Source organism: Lepisosteus oculatus, chromosome 24 (assembly GCF_040954835.1).
Source record: "Lepisosteus oculatus isolate fLepOcu1 chromosome 24, fLepOcu1.hap2, whole genome shotgun sequence".
Lineage (NCBI taxonomy): Eukaryota > Metazoa > Chordata > Actinopteri > Semionotiformes > Lepisosteidae > Lepisosteus > Lepisosteus oculatus.
In genome coordinates this window covers 3215040-3225712 of record NC_090719.1, presented here as the reverse complement: position 1 = coordinate 3225712, position 10673 = coordinate 3215040, and the positions used below count along the sequence as shown (strand labels likewise).

The window sequence follows — 10673 nt, the reverse complement described above, 5'->3', positions numbered from 1 at the left end:
AGGGGTCAGACCCCAGACCCTCGCAGATCGATCAGCATCCTGCACGCACCTCTGCCTGGGTCTGCTCTGGACTACAGCACAGCTCACCAGGTCCCCCAGCTGCAAGCCGGAGGCTGTGCAAAAGAGTACGTATTTGATGGCTCTCGATGGTCTCATCTGTCAGGGACTCTTCACTGGAAGCGTGCAGGCCAGCCCTCATGAGGCACAGAGGCTGAGAGGTGGGGGTTGGCAAGGGAGGGTAACAAGACTGGCCTCTCTGACCCTGTCAGATCTCATGCGCTGCCAGTTTTGTACACACAGACCGGCTCTGCACCTCAAACATCACACCCAGCTCGCAAATTTCACACTCGGCCCCCTCCCCCCCCCCCCCCGCCACCCCAGTGCCAGCAGGAACTGGCCCAATTTGGAACTGGTCCGTTGTGTTTCGTTGGTGATTAAAGGGGTTTCCATGATGGCGAGCAAGCCAAGAGGCACTGTCAAACAGGAAAACGGGGCTTATTCCTGCAGGATGTTGAAAGATGCTGGTCGGGGCTCTGGCTGCAGGTGCTTGTGGGATATCTAGTGTGTCTTTAATTTTGGGGGGCGGGGTGGGATCAGAGAGGTTTTGATGGGGGAGGGAACTGCAGTTTTGTCAGAGCGGCGATCACACCCGCTGACACCCGCGCGCGATGTTCCAGATGCCGTGCCAGATGCCACCAACAGGTTACCCAGACCTCACTCTGAGGCTGACCTCTTCTCCGCCTGCAACCTCGGGCCGCACCTACTGATCCACGTCAACTTTGAGCCTTTGGGACCTGGGACTCTGGTGCCCCGCGCCAGGCTCGGGGTTCTTGTGATTCCTGGGAATATCCCTCCACCCGTTTTTCTGGGGGAGGATGTCCGCGTAAATCGCAATACGTTGCATCGCGAAGGATTCCTTCGCGTTGCAGGCGCTGGCCTGTGTCGTATCTGTCTGGCTCTTTCTCACAAAAACAGGACGCCTCAGCCCGGGATGAAGATTCCTTCAAGGTCATACAATCCGAAACAGACAAGCCAGCCCCCCCCATCCACAGCTCCATATTGTCTATAGCTTTGCAAACATCGCCTAGCAACGCTGCCTAGGATTGTCTGCCCGGCCTGTCTCGCTCGTTGGCTCTCTGTTTCCATGGAGTCCAGCGTCAAAAATAATTGCAATATGGGGGTATGATGACTCTTTAAAACAAGGTTATTTAAACTGCGCCGCCTTCTGCCATGCGAGTTTGCCGGGGTCGAGGGTCTGTCACTAGGTGACAGGCTGAGGCCTACTCTGCTGAGCATGAGAGTCGTTCCACTGTTGCCCCGGCGACGGGCCCAGACACCCCCTGCCCCTGTTTTCCTCTGGGGGAAACGGGAACTGGAGCTATTATTGGTCATTTTTACGCTGAGTTTTACACTTTTCTCCCCACAGAAAGTCGCCCCGACCCCCTTGTTTGCCGTGTCAGGGTGAATTGCGCCAGGCTCATCGGGGGAGGTATTGCACACAGAGCCGGTGTCCCGCGGCAACAGCACTCCCAGAATGCCAAGGGCCCAGAGAGGAGCCCTCTGCCCTTATATGTGAACTGGGCTTTTTTGTTGACAAAACACAAAACACGGGACTTTCTCCCCGTCACTCCTCTTCGGGGTGCGTCCAGCGGCCCAGGTGTCAGCTCGGGGGGAGGTCTCAGTCGGTAATAACAAGCCCTGGGGGGGGGGGCGATGGCAGCAGGCTGGTGAGTCCACAGCAGGCCCGGAGGGAGGGGGTACTGGGTTTGTCTGAGGGCTGCTACTGCTGCTGCTGCTGCAGTTGACATTGGCTGAGAAACCAGACAGGAAGTGCCAGGTGCTGTCCGGCCTCGCGGGGCCCTGTGACTTTCAGCACTGTACCGACAGAGGAACAGGAAATGTGCTGGAAAGGACAGGGGAGGGGTTCTCTGGGGACATGGGGTCAAGGATCGAACAAGGGAGACACCCCTGTGCGGCCCCCCCCCCCCCCCCGCCTTTCCACAACTCTCAGTCCTTCCTCCTGTTTGTGTTTCTTCCAGCGCCCCCCCACCCCAGAGCACTATGGGATACCGCGGATCTCTAGCTCATCCCTGCGGCGGGATCGCGGGCAGCCGGAGCCGGGTCTGAATCCCAAGGGCTCAAGGTGAGGCTGGGAGCACACGACGCACAGCCCACCCCCGGGGAGGTGGTGTAGCGCAGGTGGACTTCGCCTCGAGCTTCCCTCCGAGGTCGCCTGCCTGCCTCTCTGGGCCCCTGGCATTCTGGGAGTGCTGTTGCCGCGGGACACCAGCTCTGTGCGCAATAACTCCCCCAATGAGACACTTTACCCTTTACTCCCAGCCTGGCGCAATTCACCCTGACACGGCAAACAAGGGGGGGGCAACAGGGCAAAGGGGCAATATCAAACGAAGCACCGAACCTAGCTGGATTGTCCTCAGGTGGTGCGAGGAATCCCAAGCAAACACAGAGACAGGACGCGCAGACTCCTCACAGACAGACCCCCCCCCCAAAATCTGAGTCAGTCCCAGAACCCTGGTGCTGGGAGGTAGTTGCACTAACTAACACACCACTGTGACCCCTCAGACTTTAGTATAGAAATCAAGTGTCTAGAATCATATTAACAAAGATTTATTTATTTATTTTACTTCTGTCTGGTTTAGTATGGGGTGGCATGGTGGTGCAGTGGTTAACATTGGTGCCTGGCAGCGCGGGGGATCCGGGTTCAATTTCAGACCTGGGGTGCTGTCTGGGTGGAGTTTGCATGTTCCCCCCCCTGTGTTTGCATGGAGTTTGGGTGGGTTTTCCATCCTGGTAGGTGAATTGGCCCTGGTGTGAGTGTGTGTGGGTCCGTGCGTGCCCTGCGATGGACTGGCGTCCTGTCCAGGGTGCACCCTTCCTTGTGCCCGTTGCTTGCCAGGATAGACTCCCGCTGCCCTCCGACCCTGAAACAGATAATGCCCTGGAGATGGATCGATTAGAAAAATAGATGGATGGTTTCAGTATGATAACCGTTGTGTTAGAGTGGATGAGTGAATCAGAGCAGAGTTTGGGAATCAAGGAAGAGCAGAGCTGAACAACAGCTGTAGTTTTCTTGCACTGTGAGATGAGTGCCCCCCAGTGGTTACTACTGTGCTCTGCAGAGTTGAGGAATATATGAACACACAGTAGTGGACTGATTTCCCTGAACGCTGATTACTGGTCCAAAATATTCTCCCCCCCCCCAACTCGTTAACCTTCCGAAACATCCGCGTGCTTTTCTCGAGGGCGGAATGCGTAGTGTCAGCTGGAGGAATCTGAACTGAACAGACGATGAAGTTGCATCGGCGTGTTAAAAAAAAAAAGGGCACCTGCTTTGCAGTTGCATCTGATAAGATAAGAAAAACAGCCGAGTTCAGAGAAAGACATCATTTGAGAATTTCGGGGTTAACTTATCTTTCTTTTTCCGGACAGAACTGCCCCGGCTGGTTCTGTGTTTTGCATCTACCAGGGGATGTGGAGGTGATGACGCACAGTCCCATATCTCCAGCTCTGATCGCTGGGATTCAGCCGATATACGCAGAGTTCCCAGAAACTGCAAGTGGGTTTTAATTTCATTCTCTGGAACTTTCCAATCCACACCAGCTGTGTCTACGTCTCTGCCTTTCCTTAGATACGGGATTTGATTCCTGGATCGCAACACCATGCGGTGTGGCTGTGCATTGGGGATTCTGCTGGTGTGCATCTCTGCTGTGCATCTTCTCTCTGGGAGCAGTGAAGGTGAGACCCTCTACTCTCTGCTTCTGCCTCTTCATCGTTTGTGTTCTTTCTGTATTTTCCTGCATCTCAGAACTTCCGGTCCTTTTGATGCTGTTGCTTTTTAGCTTTTTATTGATCTCAGAAAAACAGGCTCCAGATACCATTGAGTTTTGAATTAATCCTCAAGCAGAGACAGGGGCAGCCAAGGAGTCGTCAGCCACTGTTTGGGGAATCCCCACAGAAAAGCAGAAACTGCACTCTGCAGTCTAGTGTGGCTGTCTGGAAAACAGAGCCTGTCCAGTCCTGTTCCTGGAGGGCTGGTCAGTGAATCTGTAGACTGTCCAGTCCTGGTCCTGCAGGCCTGGTCAGTGTGTGTCTGCAGAGTGTCCAATCTTGGTCCTAAACGGCTGGTCAGTGAATCTGTAGACTTTCCAGTCCTGGTCCTAAAAGGCCAGTTAGTGTATTTGAAGGGCTGTCCAGTCCTGGTCCTGGAAGGCCAGTTAGTGTATTTGAAGGGCTGTCCAGTCCTGGTCCTGGAAGGCCAGTCTGTGTATTTGCAGGACTGCCCAGTCCTGTTCCTGGAGGGCTGGTCAGTGAGTCTGTAGACTGTCCAGTCCTGGTCCTGGAGGGCTGGTCAGTGAAACTGTAAACTGTCCACTCCTGGTCCTGGAGGGCCAGTCAGTGTATTTGAAGGGCTGTCCAGTCCAGGTCCTGGAAGGATGTTGTGTGTCACAAGATTTTCTTTCCAGCTCAACCCTGATTGAACTAAATCAGCTTGTTATTGGCTCAACAGGATCAATAGAATAGCTTCTCCCAGCAGCTCCCTCTGCATCAGGCCTGGACACAGTAGAATGTGTGAGAACTTGCAATGGTTGTTCGGACCTGCGGTTCTGTTTTCTGTGATTAATAACCCAAAAAAGAGTTACAATCATATCAAATATTTCATGTTTAAGGTGGGGGACCTAATTCACCTAGAGCCTACAGCATGAGGACTCCCTGAAAAGACCTTTGGGACACTTAACTTCTTATTAGGAGTCAGAAAACTTTTTAAATACAATTAACTGGCCTATATCTTTTTTTTTTCCCCAGCAACAGAGAGCATTTCATTAATCCAGGATGCTGCTCGCCTTCATGACTTGCCTGGTGAGTGAGTCTCACAGGACAGGGGGAGTTTGGACTGTGATCTTCTGTTGTTACAGCAAGAAGTGAAAGGATTGGCACTGAACTGACCCTAAGTACTCTCAGTTTTAGATGTAGAATAAGGTTAATGAGTGAAGGGAGATACTGAAATGATTCTAGAGCAGACAGAAGAGGACACTGATGGAGTTCATTGTCATAGTAGGGGGATGAATGGCTGTTCAGCAGCTTGAATTTCAGGGTATAATGCAACTGGTGAAAATGTAGTACAAGCCTTTCCATCTCCTTTGCTGTTTGGATAGCAAAGCCATCTCATTAATTTGCCTGTTAGCAGGTTATGGATCTGAAGATCTGTAACCTGAAGGGGCCACAGTGAATCTGTTTCCGCAACATCACCGGTTAACCTGTTCCAGGCACCCACAACCCTTTGCGTACAGAGCTGCACCCGTTGCTGCTTACAACATACCCAACTGGTTTCTCTGTTGGGGGGGGTCCCTTCCGAAATGTGGAAGCCTGGTACGAATCGCGTTGGCTCGTCGCCTTCACTCGCGGGGCTCAGGTCGACGGAATGAAGCTCTCTTGCCGCGAGGCCGGGGGAAAAAAAACCCCAAACCCACGCTGGTCTGGAGGTGACGGCGATTGTGTTGTTCCAGGTGGGGGCGCCCTGGCCAGGGACACGGGGAAGAGGTCAGCGGTGAGGCGTGGCCACCGTGAGTAGCCCTCAGTCTGTCTCCCTCCCTCCACACATCTTGCCCCCTGTCACTCCCCCTCCTGCTCGGATGTAATAATAATTATAATAATAATAATTGCTTACACTTATATAGCACTTATATCCCATTGTCACGATTATAGTCCCCCCTCCTTAAGGGTGCTCCAGCCCTCTCACTTTAGACTTAATTCTGTGCACCTGATCCCTTCTCCCAGCCCACCTTAAAAGCCAGGCGCTGACGCTCATCCTGGCTCTGTAGCTGGTTTTCGCACCGTGCGAGTCCGGGACCTGGAAGCGCCTGGTCCCGTTAAGGTTTTAACCTCTGTTCCCGTTCCATGTCCGCCGGTTCCGACCCGGTTCGTGTTTTTAATTCCTGTTTGGATGGATCACCTGGCTATGGACTTATTCTTGTGTTTTGGATTCGCTCTATGGATTACTTTTGGATTGTTTGCTTTGGCCACACCTCCCCTGTGCACCAGCGCATTTTGGACACGCCCCCCTGTTTTCAGCTCCGTATTCCTGCATGACGTTTTCCTAGTGTTTCCCCACGGATTGTGTCGTCCGCATAGGGTCCGAAAAGAACTGTTCGTTACACCCATGTGTTGCCAATCAAGTAGAAGAGGTGGGAGTGTTTAAGAGGGGAAGACGAGACCCGAGAGATCGGATACGGGGAACGGAGACGGTGGAGTGCTGTGGGGGTTTTGGGACGTGTTGTATGTCTTTTTGTTTTCGGTTAGTGTGGATGGGTGTAGACTGCGGAAGACTTTTTTTTTTGGTACGGCCTTATTGTTTAGGCACAACCACCGTTCCAGTTGTCTCTAGTTTGTGGTCAGTTCTGCTTGGAATACAAATGTTGACTTCCGGTTCCCTGGATTTGCAATGATAATAAAGTTGATTTGTTTTCCCAGGGGAATCCAATCTCCCGGGTGTCCTTTTTCTTTTAGGTTGCAGCTTTTTTCCCCCTCCACCAAAAATGACAACAGTAACCCATTAACATTCATACTGGTTTTAGCAATAAAAAAAACCTAGTCCTTACCTAGCTGTCATTAATCATACTGAAGAACAGTATGATAACTTCTTTTGCTTTGTGCAATTAAATACAATTTCCATTAACACCTTTAGGACCCATAATAGAGTTCTTACACTAAAAGCAAGACATGGCAAACGGCATCACATCTCTGCTGCTACTCCATAGCTCCGCGAGTTCTCACCCAGTACTAGTTTGTGGAACGTGATGCGAACACTCGACAAGTCAAATAATAATTCCCTACACTTATCTGCACTTTTCTGGACTCTCCACTCAAAGCGTTTTACAGGTATTGGGGATCCCCTCCACCACCACCTTACATCCTTCGGAAACAAGCAAAGGAGGATTTAATAAAATCATAGTGTGAAAAGTTAAGTTCTGCCTAATTAGGATGCACTCTTTCTGTTTGCAGATCTGTGGAAATATCTGAGGAAGGGAAGGTAGAGCGACGCCCTCGGCCCCCTACTGGCTATGAGCGGAATTGCAAGTATAACATTTGCAGGCGAGGAGGGAACCACACAGCAATTTATATGAAATAAACTGCTGACCTCAGAGAGCCGTGCTACTTTCTGGAATGGAATTCATAATATCTGTGTGATCTTAAATCTGCCTCCTATTAATGTGGCAATGGCTCCTTTTCTTCCCGATGTTTGATCCTGAGCACACACGCACCTGTATAATAATGCAGTTAGTGAAATTCCAACTGGAGTGTAGCCCCACTGCACAGCAGATCGAAGGGAGAAATTAGCAACTGCGATTCATCGATTGAGTTCAGATTAGGAAGGCCAGGTTATGCTAGACCAGGGTACAATTTAACCGGGACATTGGAAGTTGACACCGCTGAGCTCTTTACTGACCAAGTAGTCAGGGCATCAGTTCAATGTCTCATCCGAAGGACAGAACTTTCTACAGCCCAGTATTCCCATTCACCAAACTGGGGCACTGGTTAGGAACTTGTGGTACAAATGCATAGGCGCCACCTACTGGTCCACCAGCGCTACTTAAAGCAGCTGTTTTTTTTCCTCCCAGCCCAGAACTGACCTGCGTAGCATCTGAACCCCGACAAGATAGTCATTAGCTGTGGTGTGCCCTCTCACCCTGCTTTAGGCCATAGAAGTAGTTCAGGTGGGGAGCTGTCAGCATGCGCAGGCTGCAAAGGAACAAGTAAAGGTTTATTCCCAGCAGAAAAGAGGAGAGAGGAGAAAACGTCTCAGTTTTTGAGCCTGTGTCAGAGCTTGTGCTGGGTTTCCTTTCTTCTCTTTTCAGCACAGAATAAACTTTTACCTTTTTAGCCAGCAGCTCTGTCACCCTGCTGCTCACCGCTGGCAGCCCCACTGGAGCTCAGCAGGTGGGAGCCTGGTCAGTACCTGGATGGGAGACCTCCTGGGAAAAACTGAGGCTGCTGCTGGAAGAGGTGTTAGTGGGCGCTCACCCTGCGGCTCATGTGGGTCCTAATGCCCCAGTGTAGTGACCGGGACACTATACTGTAAACAGGCGCCGTCCTTTGGATGAGACATAAAACCGAGGTCCTGACTCTCTGTGGTCATTAAAAATCCCAGGGCCTTTCTCGAAAAGAGTAGGGGTGTTACCCCGGTGTCCTGGCCAAATTTCCCCCTGGCCTTTACCAGTCATGGCCTCCTAATAATCCCCATCTCTGAACTGGCTCCATCACTCTGCTCTCCTCCCCACTGAGAGCTGGTTTGTGGGGAGCGTTCTGGCGCACTATGGCTGCCGTCGCATCAGCCAGGTGGGGCTGCACATTGGTGGTGGTGGAGGGGATCCCCATTACCTGTAAAGCACTTTGAGTGGAGTGTCCAGAACAGCGCTATATAAGTGTAAGCAATTTTAATTATAATTATTAATTTACTCGTTCCGTTATTTGCTAGAAGGCTACATCATTGGCATGATGTGAGCTTATATATGGCCGTAGAACACTCTATCAAAAAGAGTAAGGAGACGTCTTACCAAATCAGACAGATTTCCACGCAGGTAAACACAAAGACATATCGATGGCAGGCAGGGCACAGAAATGCACAACTCCCATTTCTAGAAGAGTGTGCCCAGGCTGGATACACAGGCTGTGCCCCCTGAGCTTTTGACCAGCTGCTCCGAATCTCTTTCACTGCTCAGTCTGCGTCTCGCCCATCTGCGGAGGTAATTTAGCCTTTGAAGGACAGAAAGCTACAGGGAACAATGATGCCCCCACCTCACTTGACAGCCAGTGAAAGTGTTTCTCTGGGGGTCTCCAGCCCCCTGGCTGTTATCAAAGGCCAGCTAGCTCTGATCACTCTGCCTTTTTATATGCACGGGATTTTAACCATGAAAGCTCAGCCCCCATTTCTCACCTAGAACAACTCCATTGTCCTCTCTGAGAAAGGAGTGTGTTTGTGCAGGGGGTCATTCTCACAGACCACAGTGGGGATCCCCTTCTTTAGTATTTACACCCTGTTAATGAGGTTCTAAAAGGGACAAAGCTGTGGAAGTTTTTTTAATTAATATGTGCCAGGGCTGACACTTCCATGGATAATTAGAAGGACAAAGATTCAGAGCATTACGGTTTCACAGAGGCCTGTGTGGGAGATCCAAACAAAAAGAAATGTGTGTGTGTGTGGCGCTTAGAGATCTTTAGTGACTGTTTGTCTCCACCGCTAATAATACCGCTGCCAATAATATCTTTTCTATGTCATACTTCTTTGGAAATGCAATCTACTGGGGAAAGGCATCAACAGCTCTTTGTAGAGTCATGAGTTAGTATTAATAATAATAGAGGTGGCAATTGCACCAGCAGCAGCAATAAGAATAATTACACTTATATAGCGCTTTTCTGGACACTCCACTCCAAGTGCTTTACAGGTAATGGGGAATCCCACTACCACCACCAGTGTGCAGCCCCACCTGGATGATGCGCCAGTCCGCTCCCCACACACCAGCTATCAGTGGGGAGGAGAGCAGAGTGATGGAGCCAGTTCAGAGATGGGGATTATTAGGAGGCCATGATGGGTAAAGACCAGGGGGAAATCTGGCCAGGACCCCAGGATAAAACCCCTATTTTTTTTTTAGAAACACCCTGGGATTTTTAATGACCCATGAGAATTGAATCAAGACCTCAGTTTTAAGTCTCACCAGAAGGACAGCACCCTTTTTACAGTATAGCGTCCCCGTCACTATACTGGGGCATTAGGACCCACACAGACCGCAGGACGAGCGCCCCCTACTGGCCCCACTAACACCTCTTCCAGCAGCAGCCTCAGCTTTCCCAGGAGGTCTCCCATCCAGGTAGTGGCCAGGCTCCCACCTGCTGAGCTCCAGTGGGGTGGCCAGGTAGGAGCTGCGGGGTGATATATCTGCTCACAGCGAGCTGCAGTAGCTGCTGGCATCCGTCATAGGAGCAGTAGAGGTGGTGGAAGACGCAGCAGCAGCAAGGGAAGCAGCAGTTGTAATGGTAATAGAAACACCGCAATGCGATCTGCTCAGTCCAGCGCAAACAGAGCACGTTCGGCGTCTCACAACAGCGGCGAAAGTGCGACAGCCAATCACGTTCGGGAGACGGGCTGCGGAAGAGAGGATCGACTCCCGGGCACCAGCGGAGGACCGGCGTCACAGTCTTTGGCGTCTTGATCTGTTGCGATTGACCTTCTGGCGTTTCTGGGTCGCCCTGTTGTGTCCACGGCCATTTATCCTCCCCCCACCACCACCACCACCACACCACACACACACATGCAGTTCCCTGGGGCATACAGTGCACGTTTCTCTTTCTGAAGAGGAAACGAATTCCTCCTAAATCCTCCTTTTAACACCAGGATCAGAAGGACATGTCCTCTTCTTCTGCATTGTCTCCCCTCCGCCCTCCTCTCTGCGTGGCCCCCCTCCTTCCCCAATGCAAACACTACAGTGAGCAGGGGGGGGGGGCTTTGTTTAGGAATTAGGGATGTGTTTGAAGTCAGCCTGGCGGTGCAGTGTGAGACACCCAGACAGTAGGAAGATGGCTTCATTGTGGGAACCAGAGGGGACATCCCCACATAGTCGATACTCCCCCTGAAGATTTGGAAATCTTTTTTTTCCCCC

The 10673-nt window shown here is 51.4% G+C and overlaps 1 long non-coding RNA gene across 1 annotated transcript; it reads left to right on the top strand.

Annotated features, from left to right (window-relative positions):
• The first annotated feature begins 2077 nt into the window (after positions 1 to 2077).
• LOC107079815 (uncharacterized) lies at positions 2078 to 7164 on the top strand. The gene is made up of 5 exons (XR_001480722.2): positions 2078 to 2143; positions 3451 to 3756; positions 4825 to 4878; positions 5526 to 5582; positions 7021 to 7164. It is a non-coding gene; the product is annotated as an uncharacterized lncRNA (long non-coding RNA).
• The last annotated feature ends 3509 nt before the right edge of the window (positions 7165 to 10673 follow it).